The sequence below is a fragment of the Somniosus microcephalus genome, chromosome 4 (genome assembly GCF_052327205.1).
Source record: "Somniosus microcephalus isolate GS21.2 chromosome 4, FLI_Smic_1.0, whole genome shotgun sequence".
NCBI classification, from domain to species: Eukaryota; Metazoa; Chordata; class Chondrichthyes; order Squaliformes; family Somniosidae; genus Somniosus; species Somniosus microcephalus.
The window spans coordinates 131049664-131065525 of record NC_140990.1 but is presented as its reverse complement, the minus strand read 5'-3'; the positions used below and the strand labels follow the sequence as shown (position 1 = coordinate 131065525).

Sequence of the window (15862 nt, the reverse complement as noted above, 5' to 3'; positions counted from 1 at the left end):
CCCTTGATTCCCTTAATATCCAAAAATCTATCGATCTCTGTCTTGAATATACTCAACAATTGAGCCTCCACAGACCTCTGGGGTAGAGAATTCCAAAGATTCACCACCCTCTGAGTGAAAAAGTTTCTCATCTCAGTCCTAAATGGCCGACCCCTTATTCTGATTCTGTGACCCCTGGTTCTGGACTCCCCAGCCAAACTCTTAGAGAATATGGGCCCAGTCTACTCAATCTCTCCTCATAGGACAATCTCCCCATCCCAGGAACCAGCCTGGTGAGCCTTCGCTGCAGTCCCTCTATGGCAAGTAAGGTAAGGAGACTAAAACTGTACACAATGCTCCAGGTGTGGTCTCACCAGGGCCCTAGAAAATTGCAGTAAGACGGCTTTACTCTTATAACTGCAGATAAATTCTTAAAACTGCTGGATCTCTTGCTTTGCCATCAACCTCTTATCAAACTGGAGCTGGCATTGCCTAATATGGTCGTCTCTGGCTACTGCACAGTCCAGAGACACAAGTCTGCATTTTCTTCAATACACATCAACAACATTAGAAGCAGTAAAAACACTGTGGCCTTCCTGGGGCAGCACAAACCACTAGTCTCCAGACTTTTCTTATCCCAACATCATATTTCTGATCAAAACATTCTGTGATGAAAATATCCAGGGCCAGTTGGTTGCAAACACCAGCTGTTGCTCACTGAAATCTCTCTCTCTCTCTAATGATACCAACCACATTTTCCCCGATATCGAATGAACTAAACATGAACACCTTCCAGAAGCTGAATTAACCGAGGTCCATATGCCAACACCCCTCTCATCTTCCATTCACTTCAATTGAAAGGAAACCGAAAGATTGGACCAGTCAGGATTTGAAAGATATTTACAACAGATTCTAGATGTTCTTAGAGTTGGGATCTTTCTCTATTCTGTCCACTCGAGGAGTTTGATAACAGACTTTCTCCTGTGAATATAGAGCTGGGGTATTGGGCCGTGATGTGCTCACTTGTTCATCTTGTTGACTCTAAATTTTTGCCAATTATTTGATGTGATCTGTTTACTTGTACGTATTTTTTTAAATACACTTGCTGAGTGGATTCAAATTTAAATTGAAAGCAGGTTTACAGGCGTGATGCTCTATTCACACATCGAAGGTGAGAGAGATGCTGTGGGACACACGCTAAGTCCAGTAGCTGAAAGTGATTAACAGACTGGGTTTTGTGTTTAGTGATCCCGGGCGTGTTACCGAGACCTTCCCTGGATACCAAGGCTAGGAGAGGCACCCTGGAAGGTATGGGGAGCTGGGACTTGTCCGTGAGAGTAACCGAAGGTAGGAGAACTGAAATAATCTCGAGTTAGAAAGGAGAAAAGGCCCAAAAATGGAGCAGTTGGTAACAGGACATCAATTAGTCTCCTCTTGGAGACATCAAATATTGACACACTGTGTTATTTGAAAAATCAAAATATTAAACTCCATCCCAGTTATAGGGGCTATTAACATCAGCAGAAACTAGCTCCAACTGTCAGAATGGGCACGATTCAGTCGGGATGTGATAAGCAGCAGCAATAACAGCAGAATCCAACTTGTGAACTCGCTGGTGTCTCAGCAGGTGGGATGAAGTAGTGAATCCTTTCCCACAGTTGGAGCAGGTGAACGGCCTCTCCCCAGTGTGAACACACTGATGAGTTAGAATGTTGGATAACTGAGTGAATCCCTTCCCACACTTGGAGCAGGTGAATGGTCTCTCCCCAGTGTGAATTCGCTGGTGTCGCAGCAGGCAGGATGAATCAGTGAATCCCTTCCCACACTCTGGGCAGGTGAATGGCCCCTCCCCCGTGTGAACTCGCTGGTGTCTCAGCAGGTGGGATGAACGAGTGAATCCCTTCCCACACACGGAGCAAGTGAACGGTCTCTCCCCGGTGTGAACTCACTGGTGTGTCAGCAGGTGGGTTGACTGAGTGAATGCCTTCCCACACTCAGAGCAGGTGAACGCTCTCTCCCCAGCGTGACTGCACCGATGAATTTCCAGATTAGATGGGGAACTGAATCCCTTCCCACATTCCCCACATTTCCACGGTTTCTCTGTGGTCCGGGTGTCCTCGTGTCTCTCCAGGTTGGACGATCAGTTGAAGTCTCGTCCACACACAGAACACGTGTACGGTTTCTCCCCACTGTGAATGGTGCAATGTTTTTTCAGGTTGTGTCAATGCACTGGAACACTCTTACTCAGGTGTGTGTGTCTCTGTGCTTTTCCAGTCACACTGATGTTTGAAATCTTTTTCTCACAGGCAGAACAGACAAACATTTCTCCTTCCACATTCAAAGGCTGATGATATTCAGGTCCTGATGAATTGAGTGACTGACAGATCTTGATGTGATGTTTGGTTCGAGATTCCCGTCTGCAAATCCTCCCCTTCAAATACCCTGTAAATGGAGCTTACAAAACTCATCAGTGTAAGTACAGGACAGAAATTCAGAACAGACAATTCTAGTTTCTACGGAACATTCTTTCCTCTCTTGTTCCCCCAAAGCTGTAAATCTCCGTCCCACACATTGTACCTCCTCCCTGTGTTAAAATCCAAACACATCGCACATCTCAAGACAGTTTGTCTTTTGCTCCCAGTTTTCTCCCCCAACCCTGGCTGGGTTCAGTTCTACACTCACTGGTTCCCCTCCCTCTCCTCCCCCGAAGGTGCTGACTCTGGCTGGGTTCAGTCCTACACTCACTTCTCTCCTTGATGAAGGGAATGCAATGGATGTTGTCTACATGGATATTAGGAAGGCGTTTGACAAAGTACCACATTGAAGGCTGGTTAACAAAATTGAGGCTCATGGAACAGGTGGATCAGTGGCAGCTTGGATAAGGAATTATCTTAAGGACAGAAAACAGCGAGTTGTGGTAAATGGCTGTTTTTCAGACTGGAGGATGGTAGATAGTGGTGTTCCCCAATGGTCAGTACTATATATAAATGACCTGGATATTGGAATACAAAGTAGAATTTCTAAATTTGCCAATGACACCAAACATGGGGGGTCTGGCAAACAGTGAGGATGATACCAATCGACTGCAACAGGACATAGAAAGGCTAGCAGAATGGGCAGACAAGTGGCAGATGGAATTTAATACAGAGAAGTGCGAGGTGATGCATTTTGGCAGCGGGAACAGGGATAGGCAATATACACTTAATGGCACAGTTTTAACGAGTGTGCAGGGACAGAGGGACCTGGGAGTTAATGTGCATAGGTCCCTGAAGGTGGCAGGACATATTGAGAGTGTGGTTAACAAAGCATATGGGATCTTGGGTTTCATAATACAGGCATTGAGTACAAAAGTAGAGAAGTTATGCTGAATCTTTATCTTTATAAAGCGCTGATTAGGCCACAACTGGAGTATTGCGTTCAGTTCTGGTCACCACACTTTAGGAAGGATGTGAAGGCCCTTGAGAGGGTGCAGAGGAGATTTACCAGAATGGTTCCAGGGATGGGGGGATCTTAGCTGCAAGGACAGGTTGGAGAAGCTGGATTTGTTTTCACTAGAGCAAAGGAAGTTGAGGGGTGATTTGATAGAGGTGTACAAGATTATGACAGGTTTGGATAGGCTAGACGGGGCAAGGCTGTTCCCACTAGTTGATGGTACAAGGACTAGAGGAGACAAATTTAAGGTTTTGGGCAAGAGATACAGGGGAGATGTGAGAAAAAACTTTTTACACAGCGAGTGGTGAGGACCTGGAACTCGCTGCCAATGGAATTGGTGGAAGCGGAGACACTCAATGTTTTCAAGGGGTGACTGGATAGGCACTTGAGGGAAATAAACTTGCAGGGCTACGGGGACAGAGCGGGGGAATGGGACTGACTCAATTGCTCTGCAGAGAGCTGGCACGGACTCAATCGGCCGAATTCCCTGCTTCTGTGCCGTTATCACATTACTCCTCTCCTGAAGGTGCTGACTTTGGTTGGGTTCAGTTCTACACTCACTGGTTACCCTCCCTCTCCTCCCCTGAAGGTGCTGACTCTGGCTGGGTTCAGTTCACGCACTGGGATCCTGAAGCCCCGCCCACTAATGGGTCCTTTACAAAGATGGCCACGCCCGCGCTCTACTGCTTGATGAAGCAAGTTTGCGACACACAAAGCTACAGCTTTTCTTTATAAAGATGGCCGCCATCAGCCTGGGCCTATTACCGGGAAAAAGCCCCGGAGTTGCAAACGCGGAACCTGTAAGTTCTCATTCGGGACTTGCGGCCTACAGCAGGTGTGTATGAATCCCGCCCACCGAGTGCGTTACCTCCCTGCACCCCTCTGATTCGTAATCGGCGCAAAAATCGCGTCTCCCGCCTTTGTCCGCTTCCAGGACCCGCACAGCTCGGCTCATAGTGACACTGCGCATGCTCCGAATACAGGCGGGCACTGCGCCTGCGCACTGGGCTCCTCCAGTGTGAATAATGCACATTCTCCCCCGCGCGGCACACTGGGGAACAGCCGCGCCTTTGAATTCCCCAATTAGTGAATGGAGAATGAGTTCCTGTGACCCGATTGAGAGAAAATTCATCACTAATTCACACAGAAACCCAAGTGCACGGGCACTCTGCCATGGTTCAGTCCTGGATGTGATTAATAACAGAATCCAGACCCCTGCAGTCACATGTGAACTCACTGGAGTCTCAGCAGGTGGGGTGAATTTCTTCCCACACACAGAATATTGAAACAGCCTCTCTCCAGTATCAATGCGCTGATCGTGCATCAGTTGCTTTGAACTTTGAAAGCTTTGAACTTTGAAAGCTTTTGTCACTGTCAGAGTATTTACAGCAACTGTTCTCAATGTGGGCACTCTGCAGTGTCAACAGTTGGGACAACGGAGTGAATCCCTTCCCGCACGTGACGTATCTAAACGGTCTCTCTCAGGTGTGAAATAACAACAGAAAATGCTGGAAAAACTCAGCAGGTCAGGCAACATCCGTGGACAGAAATTTGAGTTTGTTGAGATACCGCGGCAAACGTGGGAGTCGAGACCAGAGTTAGTAAAGCACAACTGCTTTAATCAACCTCATGGCAAAGAGGAACTGGAAAAGCCCGCGCATCCACTTAAATACTCTCCAGACAGGAAGTGCTCCTGGCAGCCTGTCCCTGCGGGAAACAAGTTGCTGGAGGAAAAGGCCCCTGGCTGGGGGCGTCTGCTTAAACTGTCCGTGCCGCCGTGAGCGGATTATGTCCAGTGGTGGCGTGTCGCCACAGAGCTCCCCCCAGAATCCGCTTAGGAGGAGTGGACGAGTCGTGACGGTGGTCTGATGGTTCTGCCGGAGCAGCTCTGAGTGGTCGCCGGTCAAGTTGGTGGGGCCGGGCGGTTCGCCGCTGGCTGTGCTGGCTTGCTGGCGGGACGGCCTCTAGTTGGAGGCCGGGCCACGGGGACCTGTTCCCCTGGTTCTGTGTGTGCTGGTTTGAGCCGGTCGATGGAGACTGTGTCGACCCTGTCGCCGCCACAAGTTGGCGTTTCGGGTCGAACCCTTCTTCAATACTGGAAAGAAAAGATAGATCGGAGGCAGGGCTGCGATCGGACAAAAGAATAAAAGAAACAAAAGAAGTAAAAAAGAGACAATAAAAGGTGTTAGAAGCTAGACGAGATGGTAATAGGTGGAGATTGGGTGTAAAGTGTACTGGCAGGGCAAGGGATAGCTGCCAGGTGTGAGAGCGAAACAAAAGGAAAGGGGGGGGGGGGGGGAAAGGAGTGGAAAAATTACAAGAAAAAATGAAATAGGGGCCGAGGTTATGATCTGAAATTGTTGAACTCGATATTGAGTCCGGAAGGCTGCAGAGTGCCTAATCAGAAGGTGAGGTGCTGTTCCTCGAGTTTACTCAACGTAAACTCGAGGAACAGCACCTCATCTTCCGATTAGGCACTCTGCAGTCTTCCGGACTCAATATCGAGTTCAACAATTTCAGATCATAACCTCGGCCCCTATTTCATTTTTTCTTGTAATTTTTCCACTCCTTTCCCCCCCCCGCCCCTTTCCTTTTGTTTCGCTCTCACACCTGGCAGCTATCCCTTGCCCTGCCAGTACACTTTACACCCAATCTCAGCCTATTACCATCTCGTCTAGCTTCTAACACCTTTTATTGTCTCTTTTTTACTTCTTTTGTTTCTTTTATTCTTTTGTCCGATCGCAGCCCTGCCTCCGATCTATCTTTTCTTTCCAGTTTTGAAGAAGGGTTCGGCCCGAAACGTCAACTCAAATTTCTGTCCACGGATGTTGCCTGACCTGCTGAGTTTTTCCAGCATTTTCTGTTGTTATTTCGGATTTCCAACATCCGCAGTATTTTGCTATCTCTCTCAGGTGTGGCTGTGCTGGTGTGTCAGTAAATGGGACGGTCGATTGAATAACTTTCCAAATACAGAGCAGTGAATGGATTCTCCCCCTTATGAACGTGTTAGTGTGGGAATCAATGAGATAAGCGAGTGACTAAAGATGCTGAAGAGAAAAGACAAGGAAGCAGTGCAGGAAAGTGATTGGGGTAAGGGTAACCAAATTGTGTCAGGTAGAGATAGAGCGTACAAACAAATAGGATCCGGGTAAGAAAACATGCTAATAAGATAAATAGGGCCATAGTACAAAAAAATGTTAAGATGTCTAAAAATGTTAAAAAGCCAAATCTAAAGGCACTGTATCTGATTGCACGAAGCATTCATAATAAGGTAGATGAATTAGCAGCACAAATAGATGTAAACGGATACAATATAATTGTGATTACGGAGATATAGCTGCAGGGTTACCAAGGCTGGGAGCTGAATATCCAAGGATATTTGATATTTAGGAAGGACAGGCGAAAAGTAAAAGGAGCTGGGTGGCCTTGTTAGTAAAGGATGAAATCAGAGCAATAGCAAGAAAGGATATTGGCTCAGAAAATGAAGATGTAGAATCAGTCTGGGTGGAGCTAAGAAGCACCAAGGGACAGAAAATAATGGTGGAAGTTGTCTATAGACCTCCAAACTGTAGTGGTAATGTAGGGGATGGCATAAAACAGGAAATTAGAGATGTGTAGCGGTTCGTGTAAATCGCCACTAAATGAAAGAGTTTAACTTCGACGAACTATAAATAAGTTGTTTATTTACCAGAACAGGATAATTACAGCAGGTAAGGTAGCAGGTAAGATGGCTGACTGCAGGAGCACCATGTTGTAGGTCTTGTCCCAGCGGGGACTCCACAAGGACTAAGTTCCCAGTCCCGTGGGGAGCCTCATGACCTCATTCCGCTCTGCTCTATATTCCCGCGCTTTGGGCGTCACGCGACCGCATCGTGACGTCAGCACATTCGCGTGCGCTTAGGCGGTCATGTGACCTGTGCCATTGCATCGGTACATCTCCCCGGTACAAAGGCTGGCCTTTGAGGCCGAGGTTGCAAGGCTGGACTGTGCCGGTACTTGCCGTGGGAGTGGAGGATCGCTTCGCTCCCGCCTGCTGGCCGATGTGGCCGAAGTCGCGGTAGGCCGGGCTGTGCCCGCAGCCATCTAGGAACCCGAGTCAGGCCGGCAGCCGACGCGCATGCATCACGTGATGCGTGACATCAGCGCGTTAGGTCGCCTCTTAAAGGGGCAACGGCCCAACAGGTAAGTTAAAGGGGCAACAGCCCCAACTGGTAAGTTATACAAATAAGTAAGTTAAGTACATACAGTTAAGTAAGTTATACATACATAAGTTAAGTTAAGTTAAAGGGAATTATGTATCTCAATGTAAAGGACAACCAATGGAACCGCCACACAGGCCCCCCCCAGAATTCGCTTTAACGAAAGTCCAAGGATGAGATGGTCTGACGAGCTGGTAGTCACAGCGGTCGTGCTGTCTCGACTTAGTAGGCGAGGTATAAAGATACTACTCGTAAGCGGATCCTTACACGCGTCATGGCGAATAAAACGTATCCGTCAGGCGAAGGACCATAGAGACGTGCGAAACAACAGGCCTTGTCAGAGTGACGGGCAGATTGGGCAGACGCGGGCGATGTCTCCATTGGCTGATGAGCGAAACCTTCGGGAGGCTGGAACGCACGGAACAGTGCGTGCCATAATGCTACGACGTGAACGGAACGGAGGGTGAAGAGTTGCTGCGTTGATCTGTGATCGATGAGGCTAGCAACTTTCACGTGGCTGATTGCGGCCGCAGGATGCCCGTTGGACCCGTCCTCTGTGTGCAGCTTCAATAGACATTGGCATTTGTTAAAGGGAAAACTGGAGAAAGGGCGGCAACGGTCCAGGTTGTTGTTGCTTTCAGGAGAGATTAACTCTACCTGGTGGGCGGCAACACTTGTAACAGTTGTAAATTTAGGAAAAAACAGCCGAAAGGGCGGCACACTTTTGTTCACGCCGAATCGTGTAGTAAGTAACACAACCAGCAAGCTGAAAAGCTGGTGCATCGTCAGCGGGGAAAGAGTCATCGTTGTTCACGAGGGAGGGGTTCTCGTGGGCGAGGAGTGCGTCCTCGTATTTTGCGGGGATGAGTCCTCGTGGTATCCCCGCGGGGTGCACTCCAATCTTGTGGGCCCGAACATGCTGTACCCCGCGCTTGGAGAGATGTATACTTGCTGTTACTTTGGATGTAGAGACAGACGATCCGTGTGGCAGTAGAAGAATCAAATACGGAGACCGTGGTCTATACCGCATCGATGTTCTCGGCGAACAGGGCTTCTTCCTTCAAAAAGCACGAGGGAGTCCGTGGCTCCCTGGATTGTGGTAGCAACAGCAGAACGGCTGATGCTTCCATAGCATGCTTCGTTTGTGAAAAACGTTCACAAACCCACCAAATTGTAGCGCTGGTGGACAACGGTTGCCATTGGTAGTGCTCTACTTCTATGAAATTATTCATAAAAAACGGGCTCACCTCCAAGCTGCGCTTCCGTTGCGAAGATGTTCGCAAAGACGGGGTCGCTTTTGGTGGAATCGGTATTAAGCGGTTGCTGTTCTGTGTTGTTCGTCGGTTGTGCGTTGGTCGTCTTGAGTGAAGATGAGGTTCAGGCGTGCGTTGCTACCGTGAAAATCGTTCACGGATACGGGTTCACCCATTGTAGCATTGGAATTAATGAGCTCCCGTACTCATGTCGTGGGGTCACCAATGTAGCGGTTCGTGTAAATCGCCACTAAATGAAAGAGTTTAACTTCGACAAACTATAAATAAGTTGTTTATTTACCAGAACAGGATAATTACAGCAGGTAAGGTAGCAGGTATGATGGCTGACTGCAGGAGCACCATGTTGTAGGTCTTGTCCCAGCGGGGACTCCACAAGGACTAAGTTCCCAGTCCCGTGGGGAGCCTCATGACCTCATTACGCTCTGCTCTATATTCCCGCACTTTGGGCGTCACGTGACCGCATCGTGACGTCAGCACGTTCGCGTGCGCTTAGGCGGTCACGTGACCTGCGCCGTTGCATCGGTACATCTCCCCGGTACAAAGGCTGGCCTTTGAGGCTGAGGTTGCAAGGCTGGACTGTGCCGGTACTTGCCGCGGGAGTGGAGGATCGCTTCGCTCCCGCCTGCTGGCCGATGCGGCCAAAGTCGCGGTAGGCCGGGCTGTGCCCGTGGCCATCTAGGAAACCCGAGTCGGGCCGGCGGCCGACGCGCATGCGTCACGTGATGCGTGACGTCAGCGCGTTAGGTCGTCTCTTAAAGGGGCAACGGCCCAACAGGTAAGTTAAAGGGGCAACAGCCCCAACTGGTAAGTTATACAAATAAGTAAGTTAAGTACATACAGTTAAGTAAGTTATACATACATAAGTAAGTTAAGTTAAAGGGAATTATGTATCTCAATGTAAAGGACAACCAATGGGACCGCCACACATGCATGTAACAAGGGTGCTACAGTAATCATGGGTGACTTTAATCTACATATAGACTGGCCAAACTAAATTAGCAATAATACTGTGGAGGATGAATTCCTGGAGTGTGTACGAGATTTTTTTTTAGACCAGTACGTTGAGGAGCCAACTGGAACAGGCAATCCTAGATTGGGTATTGTGGAATGAGAAGGAGTTAATTAATAATCTTGTTGTGTGGGGTCCTTTAGGGAAGAGTGACCATAACATGATAGAATTCTTCATTAAGATGGAAAGTGAAGAAGTCCAATCCAAAATTAGGGTCCTAAAGCTAAACAAAGGAAACTACGAAGGTATGAAGAGTGAGTTGGCTATGATAGATTGGGGAGCTTCATTAAAAGGCATGATGGTGAATAGGCAATGGCTAACGTTTAAGGAACGAATGCATGAATTGCAACAGTTATACACAAAATCACAAAAGGAAAAGTGGCCCAACCATGGCTAACAAAAGAAATTAAGGATAATATTAAATCCAAAGAGGAGTCATATAAAGTTGCCAGAAAAAGTAGCAAGCCTGTGAATTTGGGATAGTTTAGAGTTCAGCAAAAAAAGACCAAGAGATTGATTGAGAGGGGAAAAATAAAGCATGAGAGTAAACTTGCAAGGAACATGAAAGCAGACAGTAAAAGCTTCTACAAGTATGTAAAAAGAGAAAGATTAGTGAAGACAAATGTAGATCCCTTACAGTCAGAGACTGGAAAATTTATAACGGTGAACAAGGAAGTGGCAGAGCAATTAAACAAATACTTTGGTTCTGTCTTCACGGAAGAGGACACAAATAACTTCCCAGAAATGCTGGGGAACCAAGGGTCTAGTGAGAAGGAGGAATTAAAGGAAATTAGTATTAGTAAAAAAATAGTGCTGGAGAAATTAAAGGGACTGAAAGCTGATAAATCCCCAGGGCATGATAATCTGCATCCCATAGTACTAAAAGAGGTAGCCATGGAAATAGTGGATACATTGGTTGTCCTCTTCCAAAATTCCATAGATTATGGAACAGTTCCTGCAGATTGGAGGGTGGCACATGTAATCCCACTATTTAATAAAGGAGGGAGAGAGAAAACAGGGAATTACAGACCGGTTAGCCTAACATCAGTAGTAGGGAAATGCTAGAGCCTATTATAAAGGATGTGATAACAGGACACTTAGAAAATATGAACAGGATTAGACAAAGTCAACATGGATTTATGAAAGGGAAATCGTGTTTGACAAACCTGGAGTTTTTTGAGGATGTAACTGGTAGAGTAGATAAGGGAGGGCCAGTGGATGTGGTGTATTTGGATTTTCAGAAGGCCTTTGATAAAGTCCCACATAAGAGGTTAGTGTGCAAAACTAAAGCACATGGGATTGGGGGTAATATACTGGCATGGATTGAAAATTGGTTAACAGACAGGAAACAGAGAGTTGGAATAAATGGGTCTTTTTCAGGGAGGCAGGCGGTGACTAGTGGGGTACTGCAGGGATCAGTGCTTGGGCCCCAGCTATTCACAATATATATCAATGATTTGGATGAGGGAACCAAATGTAATATTTCCAAGTTTGCTGACGACACGAAACTAGGTGGGATTGTGAGTTGTGAGGAGGTTGCAAAGAGGCTTCAAGGTGATTTAGACAAGTTGAATGAGTGGGCAAATACATGGCAGATGCAGTATAATGTGGATAAATGTGAAGTTATCCACTTCGGTAGGAAAAACAGAAAGGTAAAGTATTATTTAAATAGTGATAGATTGGGAAATGATGCTGTACAAAGGGACCTAGGTGTCCTTGTACACCAGTCACTGAAAGCAAACATGCAGGTGCAGCAAGCAGTTAGGAAGGCAAATGGTATGTTGGCCTTCATTGCAAGAGGATTTGAGTACAGGAGCAAGGATGTCTTACTACAGTTATACAGGGCCTTGGTGAGATGACACCTGAAGCACTGTGTGAAGTTTTGGTCTCCTTACCTAAGAAAGGATATACTTGCCATAGAGGGAGTGCAGCGAAGGTTCACCAGGCTGATTCCTGGGATGGCAGGACTGCCTTATGAGGAGAGATTGGGTCGACTAGGCCTGTATTCATTGAAACGTATAAAATTCTGCCAGGGCTAGACAGACTGGATGCAGGAAGGACAGGAAGGAAAACGATGTTGTATAGAAACTAGATTTGTCTGTTCTGAAGTTTTATCCTGTTGTAAACACCATTTGAGGGTATTAGAAAGGGAGGATCTGCAGATAGAAACTGAATCCAAACATTGCGTCAAGATCTGACTGATTCACTGGTCGACCCAATCTCTCCTGGCTGGGGGGTCTAGAACGAGGTGTCATTGTCTCAGGATATGGGGTAGGACATTTAGGACTGAGATGAGGAGAAATTTCTTCACTCAGAGGGTGGTGGACCTGTGGAATTCTCTACCACAGAAGGCTGTGGAGGCCAAGTCACTGAATATATTTAAGAAGGAGATAGATAGATTTCAAGACACAAAAGGCATCAAGGGGTATGGCGAGAGAGCGGGAATATGGTATTGAGATAGAGGATCAGCCACGATCATATTGAATGGCAGAGCAGGCTCGAAGGGCTGAATGGCCTACTCCTGCTCCTATTTTTCTATGTTTCCACACTCAGCTGGTGAACAGCCTCTCCCCAGTGTGACTGTATCCATGAGTTTGCACCTCAAACGGGCAACTGAATCTGTTCCCACAGTCCCCACATTTACACTGTTGATTCAGGTGGGTGCACGAGTCTCATAGGCTAGATGATTTGTTAAAAGTGGATCCAGGTACAGAACACTTGTCCTGTTTCTCCCCGCTGTGATTGGTGTTTTTTCCTACTAGATCCAAAGGCCGATGATGTTCAGGTCCTGCTGAATCCAGTGAATCAGTCAGATCTTGACGCAATGTTTGGATTCAGTTTCTATCTGCAGATCCTCCCTTTCTAATACCCTCAAATGGTGTTTACAACAGGATAAAACTTCAGAACAGACAAATCTAGTTTCTATACAACATCGTTTTCCTTCCTGTCCCTCCTAAGCTGTAAATTCCCCATTCTACACACTCTCCCTTTATCCTTACTGTCTAAAAACAACATTCATTACATCATTTGGGATTTTGTGTCTCCCCTTAACATAAGAACATAAGAAATAGGAGCAGGAGTAGGCCAATCGGCCCCTCGAGCCTGCTCCACCATTCAATAAGATCATGGCTGATCTGATCCTAACCTCAAATCTTCCATCACTCTGCATCCACCCGAACACATGTGATCTCCCGGGAGAGGCAAAAAACCAGATAAAAGACCCAATGGCCAATTTGGGAGAAAAAAATCTGGGAAATCCCTCTCCGACCCATCTAGGCGATCGAAATTCTTCCAGGAGATCACTCTGTCCCTATATTTTCTACAGTACTTACCTTCTGTAAAGGCGATCTCCACCCCAGCCAGGAACAGGAATAAAACTATTACGTCCGTGAATGATTGAGACACGGACAGCAGGAGTTGAACAAAACAAGTCTTTACTGATGGAAGTCAATAGTGAAACTGAAACAACAGAGGCTCACTAGCGCCTTTTATACAGGGGTGGTCACTGCCGGTACTGCAGTCTGAGACCAGTTATTCTCTTAAAGGTACATACACAACAATTCCTCCCCTTTTAGATAAACAGTACATAACATTCATTTAAAAACTAAATGATAACTAATTACAATCACAATTACGGTTGCTAGATACATTGGTTAAGTTTAAGCAATTATAAGTTCAGTCTTTGAGGAGGCTTCCTGATTCTGTCTGGATAACGCCTCTTTGGGGTATCAGGTTCTTCTGGCAATGTTGAGTCGGGATCAATGTCGTTGTTTGGTTCATCTGCTTCCAATATTACCGGTTCTGCGGTAGCTGCAATTGGTATGTCGATTTCATTACCAGGTGTATCAGATCGTGGTGTGGAGTTAACGTTTTCCAGTGACTCTAGAATCTGGTCAGCATGGCGTCTTACAATGCTCTCTCCAATGTCCACGGTATACATGAGAGGTCCTTGCCGTGTACAAATCATTCCTGGCTGCCATTTCTCAGTGCGGTTGTCCCGGGCCAAAACTGGTTGACCTATCTTAAAACTCCTGGTCGGCCTTTCATTCATATTCTGAAACTGCCTGTTCTCCACATCTCTTCGGATGTTTGGCTTAACCAAATCCAAGCGGCATCGTAGTCTTCGATTGAAGAACATCATGGCTGGAGTTTGGTTGGTAACCGCATGTGTCGCATTCCGGTAGGCAAACAAGAAGTTGTCCACCTTGTGTTGTAGGGGTATATCTTCATTACACATTGCCTTGATAGCCTTCTTGAATGTTTGGACAAACCTCTCGGCCAATCCATTAGTGGCTGGATGATATGGGGCAGATGTGTAATGCTTAACACCATTGTTCTTTAAGAACCTCCGGAACTCTTCAGACACAAACTGTGGTCCATTGTCAGAGCAAATCTGTTCAGGCAGCCCATTCCTGGCGAATATGGTTCGTAAAACTGTGATAGTTTTTTCCGTGGTGGTTGAGGACATTTTTATTACCTCTGGCCACTTTGAATGTGCATCCACCGCAATTAAAAACATCGAGTCCATGAAGGGACCAGCAAAATCAATGTGCACCCTTTGCCATGGAGATGAGGGCCACTCCCATGGATGCAGAGGAGCTTGTGGTGGGGCGTTTTGGACCTTCTGGCATCCTGCACAGCTCTTGGTCATCTCTTTGATTTCTCTATCGATTCCCGGCCACCACACAAACGCTCTGGCTAAGTTCTTCATTTTTACCCCACCCAGATGACCCTCATGAAGCTCATTGAGCACTCTATCCGTCAACTTAGGTGGAATTACTACTCTGGATCCACACATCAAGGTTCCTCTGCACACTGACAGCTGTTTTCTTCTCGGCGAGAATGCTGGCAGCAGTGGTTCGCCATGTGCTGGCCATCCCTTCACCGTTAAATCATAGACCCAGGAGAGTGTCGGGTCATTACGTGTTTCCTTTTCTATGTTTGCATTCGTCACAGGGATACATTCGATTATGGTCGAGTGGAATAACTCCATTAGATCCACTGCAAGGTCTTCTTCTTCCACCGTCGGCAACGGTAGGTGTGACAATCCATCAGCATTCCCATGCTGTTTAGTTCCTTTGTACTCAATGTCATATTGGTGTGCCCCTAGGAAAAGGGACCACCTCTGCAGCCGTTGTGCTGTCATTATCGGTACGCCCTTCTGAGGGTTGAAAATGGAGACAAGAGGTTGATGATCGGTTAGTAGAGTAAATTTTTGACCGTGCAGGTAGTGATTGAACTTCTTCACCCCCCACACTAGGCTGAGGGCCTCTCTGTCAATCTGGGCGTAGTTACGCTCGGCAGAAGTTAACGAGCGTGACGCAAAAGCTATCGGCCTCTCTAAACCAACAAGGAATTTATGTGACAGTACCGCCCCAATGCCGTAGGGAGACGCATCACACGCCAGTCTGATCGGCAGTGCTGGGTTGTAGTGAGCCAATACTTCCCTTGAAATGATTAAGTCCTTACTCTTCTGAAAAGCCCGCTTACAATCATTGCTCCATTCCCATGCTACTCCCGTTCGTAGCAGGGCGTTCAGTGGGTGCAGAATTGTCGACAAATTCGGCAAAAACTTATGGTAGTAATTCACCAATCCGAGGAATGACCTCAGTTGCGACACATTTTCAGGCGCTGGGGCCTTAACAACCGCTTCAATTTTGTCAGGGGACTTATGTAACCCCTCTTCATCAATCACGTGGCCACAATACGATATCTGTTTCTTAAAAAACTCGCACTTGGGGCGGTTGGCTCGCAGCCCATGTTACCGTAGTCTAGTGAGCACCTGTTCTAGGTTGTTAAGGTGTTCACTGTCATCGTCACCTGTCACAAGGATGTCGTCCAAGTAACACTGAGTCCCCGGAATCCCTTGCAGGACTTGTTCCATCGCTCTTTGCCATATCGCCGGAGCCGATGCTACTCCGAATACCAATCGATGATACTGGTAAAGACTTTTGTGAGTGTTTATCATG

At 46.9% G+C, this 15862-nt stretch overlaps 1 pseudogene; it reads right to left on the bottom strand.

Moving 5' to 3' along the window:
* Positions 1 to 1519: 1519 nt before the first annotated feature.
* LOC147119774 (uncharacterized) lies at positions 1520 to 2200 on the bottom strand (annotated as a pseudogene).
* Positions 2201 to 15862: the final 13662 nt, after the last annotated feature.